Source organism: Plecotus auritus (genome assembly GCF_963455305.1).
Source record: "Plecotus auritus genome assembly, chromosome: 5".
Taxonomy (NCBI): Eukaryota; Metazoa; Chordata; class Mammalia; order Chiroptera; family Vespertilionidae; genus Plecotus; species Plecotus auritus.
Genome location: NC_137776.1, coordinates 147,349,160 through 147,374,461, shown reverse-complemented (window position 1 = coordinate 147,374,461; position 25,302 = coordinate 147,349,160). Strand labels below are relative to the sequence as shown.

General features: G+C 44.7%; 3 pseudogenes across 3 annotated transcripts; all 3 read left to right on the top strand.

The window, feature by feature from the left end:
- The first annotated feature begins 5,189 nt into the window (after positions 1 to 5,189).
- On the top strand, positions 5,190 to 6,377 carry LOC308248329 (tubulin beta-2A chain-like; annotated as a pseudogene). Its single transcript has one exon. The product of its transcript is annotated as a tubulin beta-2A chain-like (transcript).
- Positions 6,378 to 6,450: 73 nt separating this feature from the next.
- Positions 6,451 to 7,341, top strand: LOC308248145 (protein SET-like; annotated as a pseudogene). Its single transcript has one exon. The product of its transcript is annotated as a protein SET-like (transcript).
- A 9,809-nt stretch (positions 7,342 to 17,150) lies between these two features.
- LOC308248328 (upstream stimulatory factor 2-like) lies at positions 17,151 to 18,139 on the top strand (annotated as a pseudogene). The gene has a single exon. The product of its transcript is annotated as an upstream stimulatory factor 2-like (transcript).
- Positions 18,140 to 25,302: the final 7,163 nt, after the last annotated feature.

Genomic DNA, 25,302 nt, shown 5'->3' with positions numbered 1-25,302 from the left:
GCCTCGATCTTTAAGGATCTAAGTGTTCTAAATCTTTGCTAAAGGACACTAATGACACATGTTGCTTTTCTAATTGAGGCAGATGGACAATCCTAATGCAGAATGCATTAAAGCAGGGGAACAGTCAGTCCACGACGCAGAAAACCCAGCACTTGGACTTGGAACTAGACCACCTGAGTTTGATTGAATCAGACTCAGCCAAGTATGACCATAAGCATTACTTAACCTCTTCATGCCTCACCTTCCTGTCTTAGCACTTATCTGTAGGGCTATGGTGAGGGTTAGAGTTTAAAAAAATGAGAGGTGCTCAGAGCAATGCTTAGAACATAGTAAGTACTCAAAAAATATTGACTGCTATTATGTTTATAATAATTGACATTATTAATTCCTCATCATAAACCCTTTTCAGCCCTATTCAGCCCTTCTCTCATCTAGCTGTCCTCTAATCTCACGGGTGAAACAGAAGATATTCAGCCATACAGAACAAATTCCTGAAGAAACTTTATTCATAGAACAAGTGTGAAAATTTATTTTATTGGTAGTAAAAGGGAATTTTAAGGCTATAATATCAGTTTTTTATTCCTCGAAGGGAAGTAGTTGCTATAACGCTGTACTTTGAGCTACCTGGTTAGTTAGCACCTTCCCTCTTCATTGGAGAACCATGAAATCTATTATGGTCCCTTAAGAGGGAAGTTTCAATGAGAAATTGCTACATTTGTTTAAAAAAAATATTGATCATGATGGAAAGATTTTACATATATATATAAAGAGGTAATATGCAAATTAGGCTGGGACGCCATAACAGTCATGACTGGTCAAGAGGAGGCTGCGTGCGCAGGTGAGTCCCGGAGCGGAGATGGAGACAGAGACGGGGGGCCTGCCCGAGCTGCTGTGCCGCTGCACCAGCTTGGGCAGTCCCGGAGAGGACACAGGCAGGGGGCAGGAGGGGCCTGCAGTGGCAGTCAGACCTGGGTCCGTGGCGGCCTGAGAAGTAGGCAGAGGACAGACCACTGAGGGTCTTATATACCATAGCAGGGAGCTTAGATTTTATTCCACAAAAGGAGGAAAAGTGAAGAATGTCAAGCATGGGAACATCCTGGTCTTACCTTCATTTTAAGTAAATGATTCTGGTGGCTGTGAGAAGGATCAATTTAGACAGCTGCAGTGTTTTGGGGCCCAAGAAAAAGAGAGACTGATGTTGGGAACTAGGACTAGACAGAGGCAGTGGATCAGAGACATATTTATGAGGAAACCTGTTGGAACTATTTGGCTGATTACACAGGGATGAAAGCAAACAAAGCAAATGGTATTAGCCCAGGTTTTCCAATTTGGGCAACTTCATTGAATGGGTGATTCTAATAATTGGGAGAAGGTATCGAGGAAAAGGAACAGTGTAAGGAACAGAAGAGATTCAGCCATACAGAACAAACTCCTGAAGAAACTTTATTCATAGAACAAGTGTGAAAATTTATTTTATTGGTAGTAAAGGGAATTTTAGTTCAGCAATAGCCAAATAATTAGGACAGAAGACAGACTTAGTGCTCTTTCTTTGCTGCAACATTTGTTTTTCTGCCTTCAGCCACCACTATGTAAGGCTAATGTGCCATCTTGTCCCCTAATCTAGGATATTATCTATCTACTACACATTCCTATCACCTAAATTAGCTTTCCTGCATGATCCCTTAAAAATATTTATTGAGCCGAAACCGGTTTGGCTCAGTGGATAGAGCGTCGGCCTGCGGACTGAAGAGTCCTGGGTTCGATTCCGGTCAAGGGCATGTACCTTGGTTGCAGGCACATCCCCAGTGGGAGGTGTGCAGGAGGCAGCTGATCGATGTTTCTCTCTCATCGATGTTTCTAGCTCTCTATCCCTCTCCCTTCCTCTCTGTAAAATATCAACAAAATATATATATATAAATACTTATTGAAGTCATTCAATGCTCTGTGAGTATGGAGACCTTTTTTTTTTTAATTTCTTTAGTAAGGTATTACATATGTGTCCTTATTCCCCCATTACCCCCCACCTCCCATTCATGCCCCCACCCCCCTGTTGTCTGTGTCCATTGATTAGGCTTACATGCATGCATATAAGTCTTTTGGTTGATCTCTCCCCTTTACCCCACCCTCCCCTACCTTCCCTGAGGTTTCACGTTCTGATTGATGTTTCTCTGTCTCTGGATCTATTTTTGTTCATCAGTTTATGTTGTTCATTATATTCCACAAATGAGTGAGATCATGTGATATTTATCTTTCTTTGCCTGGCTTATTTCACTTAGCATAATGCTCTCCATCTCCATCCATGTTGTTGCAAATGGTAAGAACTCCTTTTTTACCGCAGCATAGTATTCCATTGTGTAGATGTACCACAGTTTTATAATCCACTCATCTGCTGATGGGCACTTAGGCCGTTTCCAAATCGTAGCTATGGTGAATTGTGCTGCTATGAACATAGGGGTGCATATATCCTTTCTGATTCGTGTTTCTAGTTTCTTGGGATATATTCCTAGAAGTGGGATCATTGGGTCAAATGGAAGTTCCATTTTTAGTTTTTTGAGGAAACTCCATACTGTTCTCCACAGTAGCTGCACCAGTCTGCATTCCCACCAGCAGTGCACGAGGGTTCCTTTTTCTCCACATTCTCGCCAGCACTTGTCATTTGTTGATTTGTTGATAATAGCCATTCTGACAGGTGTGAGATGGTAGCGCATTGTTGTTTTGATTTGCATCTCTCTGATGATTAGTGACTTTGAGCAGGTTTTCATATGTCTCTTTGCCTTCCTTCTGTCTTCTTTCGAAAAGTGTCTATTTAGATCAGTTGCCCATTTTTTGATTGGGTTGTTTATCTTCTTTTTGTTAAGCTGCATGAGTTCCCTGTAAATGTTGGAGATTAAACCCTTATCATTGATATCATTGGCAAATATGTTCTCCCATGCAGTGGGCTTTCTTGTTGTTTTATTGATGGTCTCCTTTGCTGTGCAAAAGCTTTTTATTTTGATGTAGTCCCATTTGTTTATTTTCTCTTTAGTTTCCATTGCCCTAGGAGCAGTATCAGTGAAGAAATTGCTTCAGCATATGTCAGAGATTTTTCTGCCTGTAGATTCCTCTAGTATTTTTATGGTTTCTTGTCGTATGTTTAAGTCCTTGATCCATTTTGAGTTTATTTTTGTGTATGGTGAAAGTTGGTGGTCTAGTTTTATTTTTTCACATGTATCTGTCCAATTTTCCCAACACCATTTATTGAAGAGACTGTCTTGACTCCATTGTATGTTCATGCCTCCTTTGTCAAATATTAATTGAGCATAGTGATTTGGGTTGATTTCTGGGTTCTCTATTCTGTTCCATTGATCTATATGTCTGTTCTTATGCCAGTAACAGGCAGTTTTGAGAACAGTGGCTTTGTAATACAGCTTGAAATCTGGTATTGAGATCCCACTTACTTTGTTCTTCTTTCTCAGGATTGCTGTGGCTATTTGGGGTCTTTTTTTATTCCAGATGAATTTTTGGAGAGTTTTTTCCAGGTCTGTGAAATATGCCGTTGGTATTTTAATGGGGAGTGCATTGAATCTATAGATTGCTTTGTGTAGTATGGACATTTTAATGATGTTGATTCTCCCAATCCATGAACATGGTATGTTCTTCCATCTGTTTACGTCTTCCTCTATCTCTTTTTTCAGTGTCCTGTAGTTTTCCGCATATAGGTCTTTTGCCTCCTTAGTTAAGTTTATTCCTAGGTATCTTAATTTTTTTGGTGCGATGGTAAATGGGATTGCTTTTTTAGTCTCTCTTTCTGTAAGTTCACTATTGGTGTATAGAAATGCCATAGATTTCTTGGCGTTAATTTTGTATTCTGCTACATTGCCGAATTCATTTATTAAGTCTATTAGTTTTTTGATGGAGTCTTTCAGGTTTTTTATGTACAATATCATGTCATCTGCAAATAAGGACAGCTTTACTTCTTCTTTTCCAATTTGGATGCCTTTTTGGTGGGTGCCGCAGTTGTAGATTTTCAGGCTTCTGATAACATCCACTTTTCCCTTCAAGATGATGCGGTCTCCGCATATGACCAGTGGCTCCTGGAGGGAACCCAGCAGCAGTGAGGGCTGCCTGGTCAGGGGAGCCCCGTCCAGCAGTCCCCCACCTTCTCCTGGAGTATAGCTGTCCCTTCACTCTCCAACAGACACTCCCCGTGCGACCCTCCGCTGTTCTTTCTATCTGCTCCGGGACAAGGCTCGGGGCCACCACCATTTTTTTCCTCTGTGGAGACTTTTAAGATGTGGAAACATTATGAGCCAATATAGAGAGATATTGGGTGCTCAATTTTTAACAATAAAAATCAGATATTGAATGTGGTCATGCCAGAGGCATAATTTTAATGAGCCAATGTCTCTTTACTGAAGTGTCACACTTCAAAAGAGATCCTCTCAAATAATACAATGCATAACATTCATCTGGATTGCCTGTTAAAATAAAGGACCACACCTTGAAAAACGCTCCTTCTAGAGTTCATTTGGTGGATAAATCTCCCTCCAAGTAAAGCAATCCTATATAATAAAAGTGTAATATGCAAATCGACCGAACAGCAGAACAACTGGTCAGTGGGGGGTGGGGCTGGCGAGCAGGTGTCGCCAGGCCAGCCAAGGCACATGCCAGCGGGCAGAGGGAGGGGACAGCGATGGGGTGGGGGGGGCAGCAACCAGCGGCAGTGGGGCGATGGGGGCTGGCGCCATCCCCTGATCACCCACCTAGTCGCCTCCTGCAGAGGGAAGCCACAGGCGGCAGCAGTGGCGGGGCAATTCTTGGGGACCATCCAGAACCATCCCCAGATAAGCCTGCTGAGGTTGCCTCCCGCAGAGGGAGGCCATCAGTGGCTGTGGCGCAATTGGGGACAGGGCCGGCCACTCGCTGCCCACGCCATCCCGATCGGCCTGCCGGTCACCTCCCGCAGAGAGAGGCCAGACTGCAGCTTAGGCCTGCTCCCTGCTCCCGTAAGCCATCAGTAGGACATCCCCTGAGGGCTCCCAGACTGTGAGAGGGGGCAGGTTGGGCTGAGGGACCTCCCCCGCCCCCCCAGTGCACGAATTTTGTGCACTGGGCCTCTAGTATCTATATAATGATGACAAAATTGGACATGGCTAAAAGGCCTGGGCAACCCAATTCTCAGGAACATTCAAGGGGGCCAGTGAGGCAACCAGACTGGAGCCAAGTTTTGGGAGGTCATTAGTGATGAGCATGGGATTGTCCCCACTGGCAATCGCCATGGAGACAGTGACTTGCAGCTGGAGAGAATCAATGTGTATTACAATGCAGCTGCTAGTAGCAAGTAGTACCTCAGGCTATCCTGGTGGATCTAGAGCCTGGCACAATGGACTCGATCGGGTCTGAACCATTGGGCCAGATCTTCAGGCCAGACAACTTCATGTTTGGTCAGAGTGAGGCTGGGAACATCTGGGCAAAGGGCCACTACATAGAGGGAACTGAACTGGTGGACTCAGTCCTGGACGTGGTGAGGAAGAAGTCAAAAAGCTGTGACTGTCTGCGGGGCTTCCAGCTGACCCACTCACTGGGGATGGCACCCAGTTAGGGATGGGCACACTGCTTATCAGCAAGGTCTGACAGGAGTACCCAGACCTCATCATGAACACATGCAGTGTGATGCCCTCACCTAAGGTGTCCAACACAGTGGTCAAGCCCTACAACGCCATCCTATCCATCTACCAGCTGGTAGAAAACACAGATGAAACCTACTCCATTGACAACGAGGCCCTGTATGATATGTGCTTTCGCACCTTGAAATTGACCACCCCCACGTATGGAGACCTCAACCACCTGGTGTTGGCCACCATGAGAAGAGCCACCACCAGCCTGAGCTTCCTAGGCCACCTGAACTTGGACCTGCACAAGCTGGCAGCAAACATGGTGCCCTTCCCACGCCTTCACTTCTTCATGCCTGGCTTCGCCTCCCTGACCAGCCGGGGCAGCCAGCAGTATCAAGGCCCACCATGGCCGCTACCTGACAGTGGCTGCTATTTCCTGGGGCCACATGACCATGAAGGAGGTGGACAAGCAGATGCTCAATGTGCAGAACAAGAACATCAGTGACTTTGTGGAGTGGATCCCCAACAATGTGAAGATGGCCCATGGTGCGACATCCCGCCTAGAGGCCTGAAGATGTCAACCACTTTCATTAACAGCACCGCCATCCAGGACCTGTTCAGGCACATCTCAGAGCAGTTCTTGGCATGTTCCAGGGTAAGGCCTTCCTGCTCTAGTACACAGGTGAGGGCATGGACAAGATGGAGCTCACCAAGGCTGAGAGCAACATGAACGAGCTGGTGCAGCCTGCAGAGCAGGTGGAGGTGCTGGCTCTCAAAACTGTGAGCATGGAGTGCTCAACGCGCCTTCAAGCCCAGCGACTTCCCAGCGATCAGATCCTCCGACGTGCCTCACAGCATGGCCCCCAAACGCTAGTCCTCGCTCCCACCTCAAACGAAGAAACCGAAACTGGCTCTAGCCCCCAAGCCGGAGAAGAAGCCGACCCCTCCGGACGTGCCAAAGGGAAAAAAGAACAGCAAGAAGCGACTGAACATATTGATGAAGTACAAAATGAAATAGACAGACTTAATGAACAAGCCAGTGAGGAGATTTTGAAGGTAGAACAGAAATATAACAAACTCCGCCAACCATTTTTTCAGAAGAGGTCAGAATTGATCGCCAAAATCCCAAATTTTTGGGTAACAACATTTGTCAACCATCCACAAGTGTCTGCACTGCTTGGGGAAGAGGATGAAGAGGCACTGCATTATTTGACAAGAGTTGAAATGACAGAATTTGAAGATATTAAATCAGGTTACAGAATAGATTTTTATTTTGATGAAAATCCTTACTTTGAAAATAAAGTTCTCTCCAAAGAGTTTCATCTGAATGAGAGTGGTGATCCATCTTCACAGTCCACTGAAATCTAATGGAAATCTGGAAAGGTTTTGACGAAACGCTCAAGTCAAACACAGAATAAAGCCAGCAGGAAGAGACAGCATGAGGAACGAAAGCTTCTTTACCTGGTTTACAGACCATTCTGATGTAGGTGCAGATGAGTTAGGAAAAGTCATCAAAGACGACATTTAGCCAAATCCTTTACAGTACTACTTGGTTCCTGACATGAATGATGAAGAAGGGGAAGGAGAAGAAGATGATGATGATGATGATGATGATGATGATGATGATGATGAAGAAGAGGAAGGGTTGGAAGATATTGATGAAGAAGGGGATGAGGATGAAGGTGAAGAAGATGAAGATGATGATGAGGGGAAAGAAGGAGAGGAAGATGAAGGAGAAGATGACTAATGAACACTGATGGATTCCAACCTTTTTTAATTTTCTCCAGTCCCTGGGAGCAAGTTGCAGTCTTTTTTTTCCTTTTTCTTTTTTTCCCCCCTCTGTGCTCAGTCGCCCTGCTTTTGAGGTCTCTTTTTCTCTCCTTTACACCATGGTTCTCACCTTCTTTGGGGGGGATGTACCTTGAGCAGAATACAGTGGGAAAAGAATCTTTGCCCCTTTCTGTTCCAAATTCATTTTTATCCCTTCCTGTCTCAAGAAAAACTTAATGGAATCAACACCACGGTGCTCTGTGGGAAAAAAGAAAAACCACCTGCTCCCTTAGCTCTGCTGGGAGCTGGAGGTTGCTAGGCCCCTGTGTAGTAGTGCATAGAATTCTAGCTTTTTTCCTCCTTTCTCTGTATATTGGGCTCAGAGATTACACTGTGTCTCTATGTGAATATGGACAGTTAGCATTTACCAACATGTATCTGTCTACTTTCTCTTGTTTAAAAAAAAAAAAAAAACTAAAAAAAGGGGGGGTTATAGAAGGTGAGCAAAGAGTGGGTTTAAGATGTTTGGGTGGGTTAAGTGGGCATTTTGACAACATGGCTTCTCCTTTGGCATGTTTAATTGTGATGTTTAACGGACATCCTTGCAGTCTAAGATGACATTTTTAAAATAAAATTCTCTCCTAATGATGACTTGAGCCCTGCCACTCGATGGGAGAATCAGCAGAACCTGTAGGATATTATTTGGAATTGACATTTCTCTATTGTAATTTTGTTCCTGTTTATTTTTAAATTTTCTTTTTGTTTCACTGGAAAGAAAAGATGATGCTCAGTTTTAAACATTAAAAGTGTACAAATTGCTTTGTTACAATAAAACTAAATGTGTACACAAAGGATTTGATGCTTTTCTCTCAGAATAGATTTCAAGTTTGACTTGTATAACATATTGTGAAACTTTGTCAACTAAACTCCGTATTTTTTGATACGCACTTTGCAGGATGATCTCAGGGCTATGTGGACTGAGTAAAGGGGTTTGAATCAGTATATTAATGTCTCCATAGCTGGGAAACATCATGAGTACAGTTTGCTGTCAGTGTCTGAAAATTTTCAAATCATTTGGAATTCCAGATTGCTCAAACTTAGTTCTGAGTATGTTGTACCTTTAATTTTGTATATCAAATTGGCATTTTAAAAAATGGGTCTATATTTACCTGGATATAATAACAGTGCCTGCCACCACCACCAGACAGACCTGGTGCTCTAATGCCGAGTTACACACAGGGCTATTGCTGGCATGTCTTCATTGGCACTATAAAGGTGGCCCAGAAGACAGGCTTGCAGAGTAAGAAGTCCGTATTGGTGGTTAAGAAACTCAGGTTATGATTACTTTTGTCTCTTTAGTACCAGCTATTTAGTAGCTTACTTTCTCAAATGAGACCAGTCTGTGTGAATCTGGGTGAGATGATGGACTCTGCTCTGCTAGATGCCATTGTGCATAGAACATTTTGAGAAGCTACCTAATGCCTAAGCTTTTTTTTTTTTAATATATTTTATTGATTTTTTACAGAGAGGAAGGGAGAGGGATAGAGAGTCAGAAACATCGATGAGAGAGAAACATCGATCAGCTGCCTCCTGCACACCTCCCACTGGTGTACCGCAACCAAGGTACGTGCCCTTGACCAGAATCGAACCTGGGACCCTTCAGTCCGCAGGCTGACGCTCTATCCACTGAGCCAAACCGGTTTCGGCATGCCTAAGCTTTTTAATGCTGTAAAATATAGTAGCTGAAATTAAATGCCAATTAATTTTTTCAGAGACGAATTAATGGACAGCCTGGTCAAATTCAAAGCTATTTGATGTATAAAACTTTATAAGTGGAACTATTCCATCAATAGGCAAAGTGTAATAAAACCTATCTAGATGGATAGTATGTAATTTCTGCACAGGTCTCTGTTTAGTGAATACGTCACTGTATACTGGTCAGGAATCTTGATCCAATAAAGGAACATAAAGATTTAAAAAAAAAAAAAACAAAACTGTGAGCGTGGCAAGGACAGACGAACTCTGGAGTATGGAGAGTGGAAAGAGTCTTGATTATCCTGTAAGCATTAGAAGTTTTATATAGAAACATTATTGTCTATGGGGTGTTTTTTTTAATTGATCTTTAGAGGGGGGGGGACATCAATTTGTTGTTCCACTTATTTATGCATTCACTGGTTGATTCTTATATGTGCCCTGACTGGGGATCAAACCCACAACCTTGGCTAATGCGGAGGATGCCCCAACCAATTGACCTGCCCGGCCAGGGTGATGTATCCTTGTTTTAGAAACAGACCAAGATGTTGAGCTTCCCCCTGCACTGAAAAGGTTGCCAGTTCAATTCCCCATCAGGGCACATACCCAGGTTGTAGGTTCGACCACCATTCAGGCGCATGCAGGAAGTAACCGACTGATGTTTCGCTCTCCCCCTTTTCCCTTCCTCTCTTAAAAAAAAATCAGTAAAAATATATTTTTAAAAATGAAATTGACCAAGATGGCCTTAATATTCCCCCTCAGCTTGACTTAACATTAGACAAGATTTTTCCCAACTCTAGGTCTCTTACTTCCTTTTCTTGGAGCATCTTCTTTAGAAAATTTGTAATTGTAAAGCCTTTCCCTGCCCCTTGAAGTGTACATAAATCTTTTTAAAACGTTCATGTCATTGCCCCAGCCGGTGTGGCTCCGTTCGTTGGGTGTCCTCCTGTGCACCAAAGGATTGCCAGTGGGATTCCCAGTCAGGGCACATGCCTAGGTTGCAAGCTCGATCCCCGGTAGGGGGCATGCAGAAGGCAGACAATGTTTCATTCTCACATGATGTTTCTCTCTCTCTCCCGCTCTCCCTTCCTCTCTAAAAACATTAATTAAAATTTTTTTAAAAAAAAAACACGTTTTGTCAGTTTTATGACCAGGACCATGTTTTTCAAAGACTTGGGAACCATCTATTGAAATGCAATCAAAGGAGAACTTATCCATACCACCCAGTCTCTGTGGAAGCATGACCTCGGTGGGCACCTTGCTCCAAATTGTAAAGTTACCTCTTATCATAATGATATGAGAAGTTGAATATTACTTTAGGTAAAGCCAAATAGCAGGCATGGATGACCCATCTCTCTCCTTCACACCCCAGCCCTTAAAAATCCTACCACTTCAGCAGAGTAGAGCTCAGATGAGTTCTGGCTTCTCTCCCCTATTGCAATAGCCTTGAATAAAACCTTCGCCTGTTTAGCTTTGTCCAGTATAATTTTTGCTTTGACAGAATATTCTCTCTTCTTGGACGCCCATTCCCCTTTAGCTATGTCCCTGTTCTCTGTTCCCTCTGAGAGCAAAATTCCTTCCAAGACTTGTCTGTGCTCACTGTCCCTCTTCCTCTCTGCTCCACTCTGACTTCTGCTTCCACCCCTCCACCAGAACTTCCCTATTAACTCCATTAATGGCCTCTTGTTATGACTTTGTTAAATTAATGTTTGTTAGGTGGAGTCTCACCTCAAAGACAAAGACTAAAACTGCTGTATCAGTTTCCAGTCACAGACAACCAGACTAACATAGGCTGATGTAATTAAGACATCAAATAGTCACATAATAGAAAATCTGGGAGCAGACAGCCCAGTTTGGATGATAGGCTGCCACTATCAGAGCTTCAACTAATTTCTCTGATTTTTGGTGTGTGTTTTTAAACTCAGGGATGCATATTGGCTGCTATTGTTCCATTCCCTAAGATCAAGAGATCTCTGCCCAGCCTGAATGAAATCGGGGGCTCTTAGCAGAAAAGAAGTGAGATAATGGCAGGTTGCTTGGGCAACATACGATTGGCCATGGCTGCCAGTGGTTTTGAACGATGGCTTTAAGGCCATCATGTCTTCAGTCCCAACAGTTCCTGATGATACATGGGATGTATATCACCTGCCAACCTTGACTGACTGGCAGTGGCAGCCTGAAGTGCTGTGCCTGGAAATGAAACATTTGTAGGATCCCAGGAAAGATGGTCTGGACTTTTTAGCAATAGCTGTGAAGCACATGGCCCAGGGGAGTAGCAAGCAGCAGGAGTGCCTGTATTGCAAATCGTTTCCTCCTCACTGGACTGTCCACAGCCTGTGACAGGTGCAGGAAGTGCCTCCTACATTGATGGCAATTTCTATTTTTCCCCCAACAAGACTAGTCCCAACCCCACTATGCCTGCTTCGGCTTTCTCTGTGTCTGAATGCCATCTGTTCATATTAAGGAGGAAAGGATCAGCCCAGGAGGGGGCATAGGCAGGTGGAATCCCACATTCCTTCTAATATCTGATGGAAGCATGAGCAAAATGAGCCTTATGATGTACTCCCCAGGTTCTAAATATGAGGGACTGTAAGTATAACCCTTGAGTAAGAACTTGAGATAAATTGATTAGGAAACATTATATCTGAAAAATTGTCTCAACCAAGTATTTCTGAACCATTTTTACTATCTATTTTTACAAACCATTTTTCAAAGGCACCCCTAGCAATAAATCTAGAGTATTTGTTTCCAAACTTCAGCATTTTTATGCAAACTTTTCATCTTCCTGGGCTAGATGAGTCCAAGAAAAACATTTCATTTATTAGAAGGGCTGCATTGCAAACCTTGCCCCATGAGAACACAAGCTCTATGGGAGCAAGAATGTTTGCCTGATTTGTTCGTTCTGTGTCCCTAGCACCTAGCCAAGTGTCTCCACGTCAAAAGCGTTCAGTAAATATTTGTTGAATTGATGTCATAGGATAACCATCCTTCTTGTGCCGTGTGACATGTCCTGCTTCACTTTCCCCTTGAGGATTAAGATATTGATGGAGGATCCGCCAAGATCAATGGCATGCCCTAGATGAGAAATAGGGACGTGCAGGAGGGAAGCATGTGAGTCAGAGCTATCTATTCAGCTTTAAGTGGAAACTCAAGAGACACGCACCAAGGGAGCTGGCGGTAGGCCCAAAGTAACAGCTCTCCCTAGGAGGAGCTATGTCATGCTAGGAAGTCACTTAGCATTAATAATAATAGCAAACACTGATATAAGTGCCATGCCCTATTCCAAGTGCTCTATTCAATTACTTTATTTAATCCTTATAGCAAAAAGCAGATACTATTACTGTCATGTCCCTTTAACAGATGAGACTACTAAGGCACCAAGTTAAATCAACTGCCCAATTGCCCAAGGTCACACACACACACACACACACACACACACACACACACACACACACACTTAGAATCAGAACCAGAATTTGAACCTGGTAATCTTGCTTAAGTATCTGTGTTCATAACATCTCCACTGTGCGGACACTTTGGACTCTTCCAGGACCTCCAGGACCCCAATTTGCTCATTAAGTAGGGCTGTGAGATCAAAAGGAATGATGGGTCAGTAGCCCTCAAACCTTCTCAGCTGCATGACTGTTTGGGGGGCGGGGGGCAGGGTAGGGGTATGGGGGGATGGGGATTGGGGGTTGGATCTTCTTAGCTAGTCAAATTCATAGAAACAAAGTAGAATGGTGGTTAGCAAGAGCTCGGGGGAAAGGGAAAGGAAATTTGTTTTTTAAAGGGTATAGAGTTTCAATTTTATAAGGTGAAAAAGTGAAAAGTGAATACACTTAATACTACTAAACACTTAAATAGTTAAGATGGTAACTTTTATGTTATATGGTTTTTACCACATTTTTTTTAAAATGGTAAATCTTATTTGGCCCAGCAAGTGTGGCTCAATGGTTGAGTGTTGACCTATGAACCAGGGGGTCACTGTTCGATTCCCGGTCAGGACACATGCCCGGGTTGCAGCTGGATCCCCAGCCGGTCAATGATTCTCTTTCATCATTGATGTTACTATCTCTCTCTCCCTCTCCTTTCCTCTCTGAAATCAATAAAAATATATTTTTAATTAAAAAAAAACTCTTACATGGCAGCACACTAAGTAAAGTGGACGTGGAACTCTCTGATTCAGTGGGAGCAGGGGTGGATGATACCAGCCTCCTGGCTTCTTTTCCCAGATCCTCCCACCAGAGCAGCCCCCAAGGGGATGTCATCAAAGCACCGGTTTAAAACCACTAGACATGACAACTTCTAAACTCTCCTTAAGATGATTCCACAGCCTCAGCTCAAATCATACTCTCAAAAGTCTCAATCTTAAAAATCCGTGTAGCCTCTCAACATGCAACCAGTCAATTCATGCTTGCCACCATGGTACTTGAGATCTTCCATGAGTGTGGCCCCAGTTTAAATGTCCAAGTTTGCAAAGTATCACCAAGTTTTTCCACCCAACCCCACTCCACCCACTTGCCCGCCCTCCACTCCAGCCACATGGGACACCAATCTTTTTTTCATCACATCAGCCACTGGCACACTTTCATGTCATGGTGTCCCATTTCCTGCTGCTTTTTCTTTTTTTTTTTTTAAATAAATCTTTATTGTTCAGATTATTACAATTGTTCCTCTTTTTTTCCCCCATAGCTCCCCTCCACCCAGTTCCCACCCCACCCTCTGCCCTTACCCCCCCCCCACCACTGTCCTCATCCATAGGTGTACGATTTTTGTCCAGTCTCTTCCCGCACCACCCACACCCCTTTCCCCCCGAGAATTTCCCTTTCTATGCCCTGATTCTATTATATTCACCAATTTATTCTGTTCATCAGATTTTTTATTCACTTGATTTTTAGATTCACTTGTTGATAGATATGTATTTGTTGTTCATAATTTTTATCTTTACCTTTTTCTTCTTCTTCCTCTTCTTAAAGAATACCTTTCAGCATTTCATATAATACTGGTTTGGCGGTGATCAACTCCTTTAGCTTTTTCTTATCTGTGAAGTTATTTATCTGTCCTTCAATTCTGAATGATAGCTTTGCTGGGTAGAGTAATCTTGGTTGTAGGTTCTTGCTATTCATCACTTTGAATATTTTTTGCCACTCCCATCTGGCCTGCATAGTTTCTGTTGAGAAATCAGCTGACAATCATATGGGTGCTCCCTTGTAGGTAACTGTTTTTCTCTTGCTGCTTTTAAGATTCTCTTTGTCTTTTGCTCTTGGCATTTTAATTATGATGTGTCTTGGTGTAGTCCTCTTTGGATTCCTTTTGATTGGGGTTCTCTGCCCTTCCTGGACTTGTAAGTCTATTTCTTTCACCAGGTGGGGGAAGTTTTCAGTCATTATTTCTTCAAATAGGTTTTCAGTATCTTGCTCTCTCTCTTCTTCTGGCACCCCCATAATTCGGATGTTGGTACACTTGAAGTTGTCCCAGAGGCTCCTTACACTATCTTCATATTTTTCGATCTTTTTTTTTTTTTTTTTTTTTTTTTTTTTTTTTGCTTTTCTGGTTGGGTATTTTTTGCTTCTTTGTATTTCAAATCTTTGACTTGATTCTTGCGATCCTCTAGTCTGCTGTTAGATCTCTGTATATTATTTTTTATTTCAGTAAGTGTATGCTTAATTTCTAGTTGGTCCTTTTTCATATCCTTGAGGGTTTCACTAAATTTATCGGCCTTTTCTAGAAAATTCTTGAAAATCCTTATAACCATGATTTTGAACTCTATATCCAGTAGTTTGCTTTCCTCCATTTCTTTCATTTGTGACCTGTTTCTTTGTCTCCACATTTTGGCTGCTTCCCTGAGTTGATAAAGTGGCTTTGTGTGGTAGGTGTCCTATAGGGCCCAGTGGCTCAGCCTCCTCAGTTACCTGAGGTGGACACTCTTGGTGCACTCCTTTGTGGGCTGTGTGCATAGTCTTGTTGTAGTTAAGCCTTGATTGTTGTTGGTATCACTGGGAGGAATTGACCTCCAGGCCAATTGGCTGTGAGGATCAGCTGTGACTACGCTGGGAGAACTTCTGTGCTGGAGACACCCTTATGAGCCAAGACTTGCAAAAACCTCTGTGCTCAGCTTGGGATGGGTCAGAGTCTCAGGGCAGAGCAGACAGCAATGGCTTCCTGTCAGCCCTGCCCTAAGAGGCACCCTGGGTCTCAGTGTCCCATGGTAATCGCTGCAAACACCTCTGAGAGAAAGCCGCCCTCGAGTTTCGCTCGCTGCCAGACAGACCAGTTTCTCCTTGAATGAGTCTGGATCCCCAGAGTCTTGCCTGGAACTGGAGTTCAGAGCAGTCAGGAGCTTTTGTCTCCCTCCCGATTGAGAAAGCCAGCCGCGTACTCAGTTGCCAGCCCTCTCCACGCACACGCCTCCATACCTCTGCCTTCTGCAGCTCCTCTGAGTCTCAGAGTGCTTTTCTCTTTCCTTCTAGTTGTAGAATTTCCACTCAGCCAGCCTTCCTGTGGTTCTGGATGATGTCTGTTTTGTCTTTTAGTTGTAGTTTTGAAATTGTTGTGCAAGGCAGCAGTTTAGGTATTTACCTATGCCACCATCTTGGTTTCTCCCCCTGCTGCTTTTTCTTGGCAAATCCTATCTCCCTGGACTCTCCCATTCTCCAGTACTCAAGAGTTCATCATAATAGTCTTTTGAGCCTTTCTGTGTGTTGCCTTGTTCATCCTTATTTATGAAACAAGGGCTGTGAGTAAAACCAGCCCAGCTCAGAAGCCTGTTTCCATGGATGAGATGCTACCTCTACTCCACTGTCACGCCCACAGATGCCCGGCTCCCCCACCCTCTGTCTGTTCTGTGGGTTCAGCAAGTACCCAATACTCCCAGGTGGAAGAATGGATGGGGAGCAGTTCAGAGAGACTGGGACACAGGCAAGCATTGACAATAGCCCATCCCTTCCTATCCCCCGACCATGGTTCTGAGCCCAAGGAACAGGGAGGCAGTGAATGCTGGGAAGGCAGCCTCTGACATGACCAGCTTGTAGCAATGAGGGTCAAGAGAACTCCAAGATGAAACAAGTGGGGACATTGGCACATGTTTTTTCATTTAGAAAAAAATATCCTAACTAAAGAACAGAACAGTTCTCATCTTTGACCACAAAGCTCTCTTTGCATCTTCCTTGGGTCCTAAAATGACCTATTACTGCCATCACCTGTACATTCACCAGCCCCCAGATTTTATTCTGACCTGTTTCACATGGAGCTGACTGAAAGAAGGCACAGAACAGGAAAAGAAGGCATTTGAAAGGGAAATCCACGCTTAGTTTAGATGTGTACCGACCCCTCTGCCCACCACAGGAAATTATTTGGCTACTCAAACAGAGTAACCCATTCCTCTTTGTTTGGAAACGTGGTGATTATACTCATGAGAGGAAGTAAATAAGATAAAGGTCATCACCCAGGCTGGATTTTTCATTTGGTGAGCAGAATGAAAATCATTTGAACATATCCCTGTGGAAAAAATAATCAATTTTTCATAGACTTGTTATAGGTTTCATAAAATATATTGCACACATATTCTAAAAGTAAAACATGGCTTTTTAATAATACTTAAAATATATGGTATGGCAAGAATTATTTAAAATGTGTTTCTGAGGCCTGAAATGTGGTACCGCCTGTTAAAATATAGATGATTTGGATAAGTCTGTCTTCCTAGGATAAATGTGAGATCCAGCTCATCTTATTAGAAAGCTAATATAAAGGAAGTTGGTATTCAGGCAGTTAAGTAATTGATATAAATCCTCCCAAGATATTAGATCCCTTGAACTTTTCAACCAGTGAGCAGTTTGTCCATTGGCCTGTGTGCATGAAAGAACTGCTCTTAACCCAGAGGTCAGGAAAACACTGTTCACATAGAAAAAGTCAACACACAGCGGCACAAGAGGAAGCAGAGCTGAATCCAATAGAAGTATGAACACCAGGCCCCCTCCTCAACCCTCTCCTCCCCACTGCTCCCGCAGGGCCTGCGCCCCCCCACTCTACTCCCCCATGGACATGCTGGATCTGGGTCTGGATCCTGCTGCCTCGGCCACCGCTCTGTCTGCTGTTGCTACAAGGACCAGAGGCAGATGAGGGCATTGAGCTGCAGGAGGGCCCTGATGGGGAGGAGCAGAGAGTGGTGGCTATTGCCATGTCCAGCATTGGGCAACCACACATCCAGTACCGGTTCCGGACAGAGAATATTGGAGGGCAGGTGTCATAATGCGTAGTCCAGGTGACTGACGGGCAGTTGGATGGCCAGGGCGACACAGCAGGCGCTGTCAGTGTCGTGTCTGCAGCTGCCTTTGTTGGGGGGTAGAGGGGTAAGCAGGCTGGGACCCAGGTGGGTGTGGTTGGGGCTGCCCAGCAGCTAAGGCTGCCCATGGGGAGGCACGATCTGCCTATTTCCCAGCATCCAGTGTGGGAGAGACCACGGCTGTGTTAGTACAGACCATAGACCAGAGCTTGCAGGCCAGAGGCCAGTTCTGTGTAGTGATGACGCCCCAGGACGTGCTTCAGACAGGAAGGCAAAGGACGACTGCAACCTGGACACACCCCTACTCCCCAAAAATCGATGCAACTAGAACACCCTAGATGAGAGGAGAGCTCAACACAATGAAATGGAGCAGAAGCAGAGGGACAAGATCAACAACTGGATCATCCAACTTTCAAAAACCATTCCAGATTGTAACGCAGACGACAGCAAGGCAGGAGTGAGTACAGGAGGGATCCAGTCGAAGGCCTGCAACTGCACCCGGGGAACTGCACCAGATGAACCAGAGCATGCAGGAGACCTCCCAGGAGGCCGAGCAGCTGCAGATGAACAGTGAGTTCCTGAGGCCACAGATTGAGGAGCTGAAAAGTGAGAACACATCGTGCTTCACACCCAGCTGCAGCAGCACAGCCTGGAGGTGAGAGCAACTGGCAGTGACGCCCACCCATCCTGTCTGTGGCGGGGCCCTCCTCTGGCCTCTGCGGCCCCCTTCCCCAGCCATTAGCTGAGAGGGACAGATGCCCCTCCCCCAGCTGCGTGTGGGTTTTTTTAATCTATTTTTAGCCAAAAAATAAAGAATGGGGAGAAGAAATGCATTTCTGTGAATAAGCACCCACCACTCTCCTCTCCACGTGAAAATGATATTCTCCCTTCCCCATCTGTCCGTGTGTCTTTTCCCGGCTCCCACTAAGCCCCAGCACTTCTAGTGGTCTGGCCTAGAGGCAAAAGGGAAGAGTACAGAGGCCCTTCCATATCCCATGGCCTCTTTGGTCTCTAGAGGTACTGACACGATGCTTAGGGGCAGGAGGGAGCCTTTGGGGGGGGGGGGGCATCCTTGAGACTGCACCTAAGAAGGGAGGCCATGTCCCACCCCACCTCTTGTTTCTGGATTCCTGCTCCCCTTTGGGTGTTTGTGTGTTTTCATTTTCTTTATGGAAAAATGGACCCAAAAAAATAGAGGTATTTAACTGCAATAAACTGGCCCCAGGTGGCCCCACCTTGGGGAAAAAAATGAACATCAGTCATCTAGCAAGTGTTTCCCAGGCAGTGCACCAAGTTCCAGAATGTGGGGAGATGTGATCCTGGTGCTCTGGGGTTTTAATCCCAGATCTAGACAGATTAGCTTTGCTTTGATGAGCAACTGATTTTCCACACTGGTGGGCATACTTTTCACAGGAATGTATCTCCATTCCAAGTGGAAGACTATGCCCTATACCCGAGTCCAGCCTCCTTTAGGCATTTAACATGGGTCTTCAGGGCATTGGTGAGAAGGGAGAGGACAACTTGGTCAGCACAACTGGGGAAACAGGCACCTTCAAAGCCAGGTGGTGAGTCATCAGAGTCCTGTCCATAGAGCATGGGCTGCCCATTTGTCACAGCTCACAGCTCCAGAAAACTAGGTATTTTCTCCACTCTGTCGCCTAGGGATGTGCCTGACATGTATCCGACATTTCATGTGTGTGTTTTTAAATCTACTTGAAACAGATCCAATATATGAAGATCCAAGTGTGAAAAAAAAACAAAATACTTGCCTTTAATTTTTTCCATCCTGCTGCAAATTCCTAAAATGTTATTATACTAGTGTCCCCCATTAAGGAGCTGTGAAGGCATTAAGCATCACTGATGTCAGAATTCAGTCTACCTGAGCAGATGAAGTGAGACCACACCAAATGTATGATAACCGAGTGTAAAAGCTTCGGGATTTTACAAAAGGGAAGGTCACTCCAGGCCCAAGTTGGCTAAAAGGACTTTGAGTAGAGAGTGTTGAATAGAGTGTTGAAAGAAGGTAGGATTTAGATTACTGAAAGGGCAGAGGTGGCATCGCAAAAAGGTAAAAACACAGAAGCCAAGATGTAGAAGCAGAAACAGGCATACCGTTTGCTGATAGCAATGACAGCACCTGCCCTGGCCAGAACTGAGGGAAACAGGGCTCTGTAATACAGTGAGGACTTATTAGGGGAAAAGAGAAGTAAATGTGTTACAGTGGGGAGTCATTTTAGGGCCTTGAGTAGGAGTAACAGGATGTTCCTTAGGTATGGTGAGAACTCACCCCAGGATTCCTTTAAAGAACACTGCTCCCCTTTGACACTGAGTTTATGATTTCACCTGAACTCACATTTTCAATATCCCATCTCAGTGGTCCCCAACTTATGGACCACAGAGTTATGGCAGAGGTCCCTGAAGACAGATAAGCACTGCCTAGAGAATGACTTGTTCCTGCTCTATTGCCACTATATTGTTCTAATATATGTAGATTGTGTGAGACATAAAATGCAAATTCACTCAAAAGCAACAGTAACCTGCGTTGCCCCAGGCACCAGTCTATAGCTACACATGGAGTCACTTTAACAATAACCCAAATGTCACTGGCTCCAATGTCCCCACTGTTCATGCAGGACTTTAGCCTCCATAACATACCCTTCATTCATTTCTAGCTACCAAAGATTTTATTTGTACCTGTGTCTGAGAACTTGTCCGATCTCTCCAGCCGGCCACAGGGTGGCGCTCTGCCTGCACAGCTCCCTCTCCTGCTCCTTCACGCACCCCATGCCTGGGACCCCAGCCACGCCAAAGCTGCAGGATGGTTTGTATGGAGTAATAGGAGGAAATGCCTCGTTCCTCTTTTCAGCTACCATTCCCTAAACGGTCATATTTGTGCCCCACACAATATTTTACTGAGGGCTTTTTAGAAAAACAGCTCTTCCACTTTTTACTTATTGCCCTAAGCCATAAATGAAACCTGTTTTCTTATGTAAAACCAACGAAGTGTTGGTCAGGAAGAAAAATATCAGGGACAGATCCCATTCTGTATTCACAATCATCCCTCCCATAATCTGCTGTCACAATACACATCCTCTGTGGCACAGCAATTTAAACCTCTACGTGTGCAAGGAAGCAAAAGTATAGGAGGATTTTCAATGCAGATTATTTGCAAGAGTAGAAAAGGAAGAACAACATAAACATCTGGTACAGAAAGGGTTAAGTTAACCATGGCACACTCATGGTAGAATATAGGCAGCTGTTAAAAACAGTGAGGTCAGCTTAGAAGTATTGCTGCAGAAAGTCTCTGTGATTATTTTAAGTATTAAGTGAAACAAACCAATCAGAGGACATTAGGTATAGTGTACCCCCATTTCAAAATGGGAGGTGGTAGCAAATGAGAAATGTGCATATGGATACTATACCTCAGAGGAATACTAACCCTATGGAAGTATTGACAAAACCCCCAAATACCATTCCTAAAGGAAGGTGATTTCTTACCACTCAGACCCTGTATGGAACTGATCTGGGAGACAGTAAGAAATGAGTGGTAGAGTCCTCAATTGGCCAAACTGTCTTCAGGAGACAAGATGAAGGCAGAAGTAGTGGATGGAGAAAGTCAGCCTCCCAGGAAGTGGGGAAAAAAGAGGTACCTGAAATTTTTAGAAAGAGAGGCAATGGAGATCCTGGAGCTGTGGCTGAAGACTTGGACCATGGGAGAGAAAGCTGGGTGAAGTAGGGTTCAAAATACAATATTGGGTACTAGCTACTAGTTATCCTATCTAATAAAAGAGTAATATGCAAATTTACCATCACTCCAACACACAAGATGGCTGCCCCCATGTGGACACAAGATGGCCACCACAAGATGGCCACCAGGGAAGGGCAGTTGGGAGGGATCAGGCCTGCAGGGGAGGGCAGTTGTGGGTGATCAGGCCATCAGGGCAGGGCAGTTAGGAGGGACCAGGCCTGCAAGGGAGGGCAGTTGGGGGCAATTAAGCCTGCAGGGGAGGGCAGTTAGGGGTGACCAGGCTGGCAGAGGGGGGAAGTTGGGGGCAACTGGGCCTGCAGGGAAGGGCAGTTGGGGGGGACCCAGGCCTGCAGGGGAGAGCAATTGGAGGGGGACCAGGCCTGCAGGGGAGGGCAGTTAGGGGCAAACAGGCTGGCAGGGAAGCAGTTAGGCATCAATCAGGCTGGCAGGGGAGTGGTTAGGGGGTGATCAGCCTGGCTGGCAGAAGCGGTTAGGGGCAATCAGGAAGACAGGCAGGCGAGCAGTTGGGAGCCAGCAGTCCTGGATTGTAAGAGGGATGTTGGACATCCCTCGAGGGGTCCCAGATTGCAGGCTGGACTGAAGGACACACCCCTCCGTGCATGAATTTCGTGCACCGGGCCTCTAGTAACAAATAAAATAAGAAATATTAATCATGCTTTGTTAACCATGATTGTTTTGTTCTGATTAAAGAAAGCACATTCTTACCTGGCTGGGAGTTGTACACCCTGGGACATGGGAGCTAACATGGGAATGCAGTCCATCCTCCTGTCCCGAGAACCGCCTATCATTATGGAAAGATATACAACCTCGTGGCTGAACAATCTGGTCCTGGAGGCACCTGCTCCTTACAACTCCCAGCCCCTATTGCCTGTAATCTGGTCCCTGGGTGCCCAGAGGCACCTACCTTCTGTGACACCCCCCTCCCGCCCCCAGCCCGCATGATTTGTAACCTGTAATGATTATACTGTGCCTACTTTCCCATGCCTGTAATTCCTACTTTCCCATGTAACCTTTGTCCTTCTACCCAATATAAGCAGCTGGCTTAGGGGGACAGGCAGAGCAGATTTTTGTGGATGACCTGCTGCTCTCTCATACTGCCGGCGGCAGTATTGGAATAAACGCTCATATAATGATCCAACCCTGTCTCTGCTTAATTGACTCAAATAGTGACAGGCAGCCTGGACTCATTGGTTGTCCGGTTTCAAAACCACAGTAGGCAGAAACTCACAGAAAGATCAAGGCAACCTCTAGTCTATATGGCTGCCCCATTAGCATCAGCCTTTCGTGAGGCCCTACAAGAAGGTCTCTGGCTACTGACTGGCAGCAGGTGTGAGCCACAGAAACTCTGAGAGTTTGGGGGAGGAGGGGCATCTGCTCAGGAGGTATCAGCCCAGGAGTCTATCAGGGTTGGACAATCCTAGCAGGAACACATGCATGGTGGCTTTTCCCCTGAGATAAGCAGAAAGGAGTAAGAGTATCAGGAGTCACTAGCCTGGAGTCAGCCTGGTGGCCTAGTGACCTGGAAGTTTGCTTAGAGAGTTGGTTCAGACGGATCTTGAACTACCCCGATTATCCAGTTGTGTTTTAGAGTATTGCAAGATCCCAACAACACCTTTAATAAAAATGAACAATATATCCTGCCCTCCCCTCTGTGGTTTTATTTTTGTCAGACCTCAACTGGTACTTTCTTTTAAAACTGAAGTTAAAATATTAAGAAATTGGCAAAACACACTCTTTTGCCAGCTGGGTATTGTTTGTCTTTTTGTTCACAAAACCTAAATCATAGTTGGCAAAATTCATCCTGCTCTTGTTTACCTGTTACTCTAAGAATATGGATATGGATCCATTTCCCCGCTCCCTGGCACTTAGGAAATCTGTTTAGCTAAGTCTTTGCCTCCCTCTTCTGTTGAAAAGAAGAATAACATACAACAAACATTCTATTTGAAAAAACGTTGGAGGAAAACACACCTCTACAATGTTCACATAAGCTATGTAAAATGGCTTTGTTGTTGTTAATCCTCACCCAAGGAACTTATTTTTCCATTGATTTTTAGGGAGAGTGGAAGAGAGAGGAAAAGAGAGAAACTTTGATGTGAGAGAAACACATCGATTGGTTGCCTCCTACATGAGCCTGACCAGGGCCGGGCCTGGGAGGAGCCTACAATCAGAGTATGTTCCCTTGACCGGAATCAAACCCAGGACCCTACAGTCCGCAGGCCAACACTCTATCCACTGAGTTAAACCAGCTTTTAAAAGGGTCCAGACCTGGATAGCATGGCTCAGTGATTGAGCGTTGACCTATGAACCCTGAGGTCACATATGCCCAGGTGGAGGGCTCATTCCCCAATGGGGGACATGCAGGAGGCAGCCAGTCAATGATTCTCTCTCATCATTGATGTTTCTGTCTCTCCCTCTCCCTCTCCCTTCCTCTCTGAAATAAAAAATATATATTTTTAAAGGGTATGGTATTCAGCATTATTATGCATAAAATGTTAGAATTAATATGTCCCAGATAAAGTAAACTTTAAATCAGATAAGATAAAATCAAGATAAATTGCACTCACTCACCTGAGTAGGTGAGCATAATCAATGGGGTGATTCTTTGGTCACTGGACTAAAAGATTGAATATTGATTCCTTCCCCCCTTTCAGTAAAATATAAAACTCCCTATAAGCTGAAGTATTGTTGGAGTCCTGTATCTTACAAGGATGTATGTGGGAAAGGCATAGCAATTTATTTTAAAACTTTCTGTTAACAGCTATAGAGATGGCTACATTTGCACAATCTCATCAGGCAAGAAATAGGAAGAAAGAAAAAACAGAGTACCAGAGTTCTCAATCATAAAATTAAATATTCCTTTGCAAGCTCAGTAATATCCTAAAATAATCAGTTATGAACTTTTATTCAGTGATGTGCAGGAAATTTTGAGCTTCTAAAAGGCCTAACTGTCCCAAACATAGTGGGAGATTTCTTTAAGAAAGTTTTTCTTTCTGAGGAAGTCTATGCACTGTGGATTATTGTCATAAAGCCCCGCTGGGCCAGGCTTATTTATGAGCTGTTTCCCCAGTGGGGTCATCTGGTGTTTATACAGTGCCGCTCCTCTTAATAAGGGTGACTGCTATGGAGCATTGCGTGAGGCACTCAACATACATACATGCACTGACAATGAGTTAGCATAATCCTCACGTCTCACGTGGGGAAACTGCAGGTTAAAAGTAACTTACCTGAAATGGCAAGGTTTGGTGAGAAGCAGAGCAGGAAGCGTCCTAGAGGGTGGAACCTCAAAGTCTGTGCTCTTGAAGGCACCACCCACCGCCTCTTTTAAAACGCTCTCCCTAATTGGCAGGAAGGCATACAGGAGAGCAGTAGTTCCCGAGAATGAGAATCACCTGGGGAGCTTGTTCACTGGGCCTCCCAAACCCCTATCCTGGAGGTTCTGACTCAGTGGGCCCAGAAACTGGCTTGTTAACAAGTGATCCAGGTGATTCCTGTCATCAGAGAACTATGGGAATGATCTTAGACCAGGGGTCAGCAAAGGAAAGGGCCAGAGAGTATTTCTGGTTTCGTGAGCCAAAAGGTCTCTGTCACAACTTCTCAGCACAAAATCAGCCAGCAGTGCCCTAGCTGGTTTGGTTCAGTGGGTAGAGCGTCGGCTTGCAGACCGAAGGGTCCTGGGTTCGATTCTGGTCAAGGGCACATGCCCAGGTTACGGGCTCGATGCCCAGGTTACGGGCTCGATCCCCAGTGTGGGGCGTGCAGGAGGCAACCGATCAATGATTCTCTCTCATTGTTGATGTTTCTCTCTTTCCCTCTCCCTTCCTCTCTGAAATCAATAAAAATATATTTGGAAAAAAAAAAAAAAAAAAGCAGCCAGCGGCAATTCAGAAATGAGTGGGCCTGGCTGTGGTCCAACACTTTACTTACAGAAAAGAGGTGGCTGGCTATCGTTTGCTGGCTCCTCTCTTAGACCATTCATAATACCATAAAAAAAGAGACACTAATGCGCTACTTGTCACCTTATTAAGGCCATGACTCAATCATGAAATTGGTCTGATGAAAATCTTCCCAATACCATGAAGCAGCACCCTCATCAAGGAATAAAGTGAAGGTTGTCTTCCCTTCCTTTCAGTATCAGA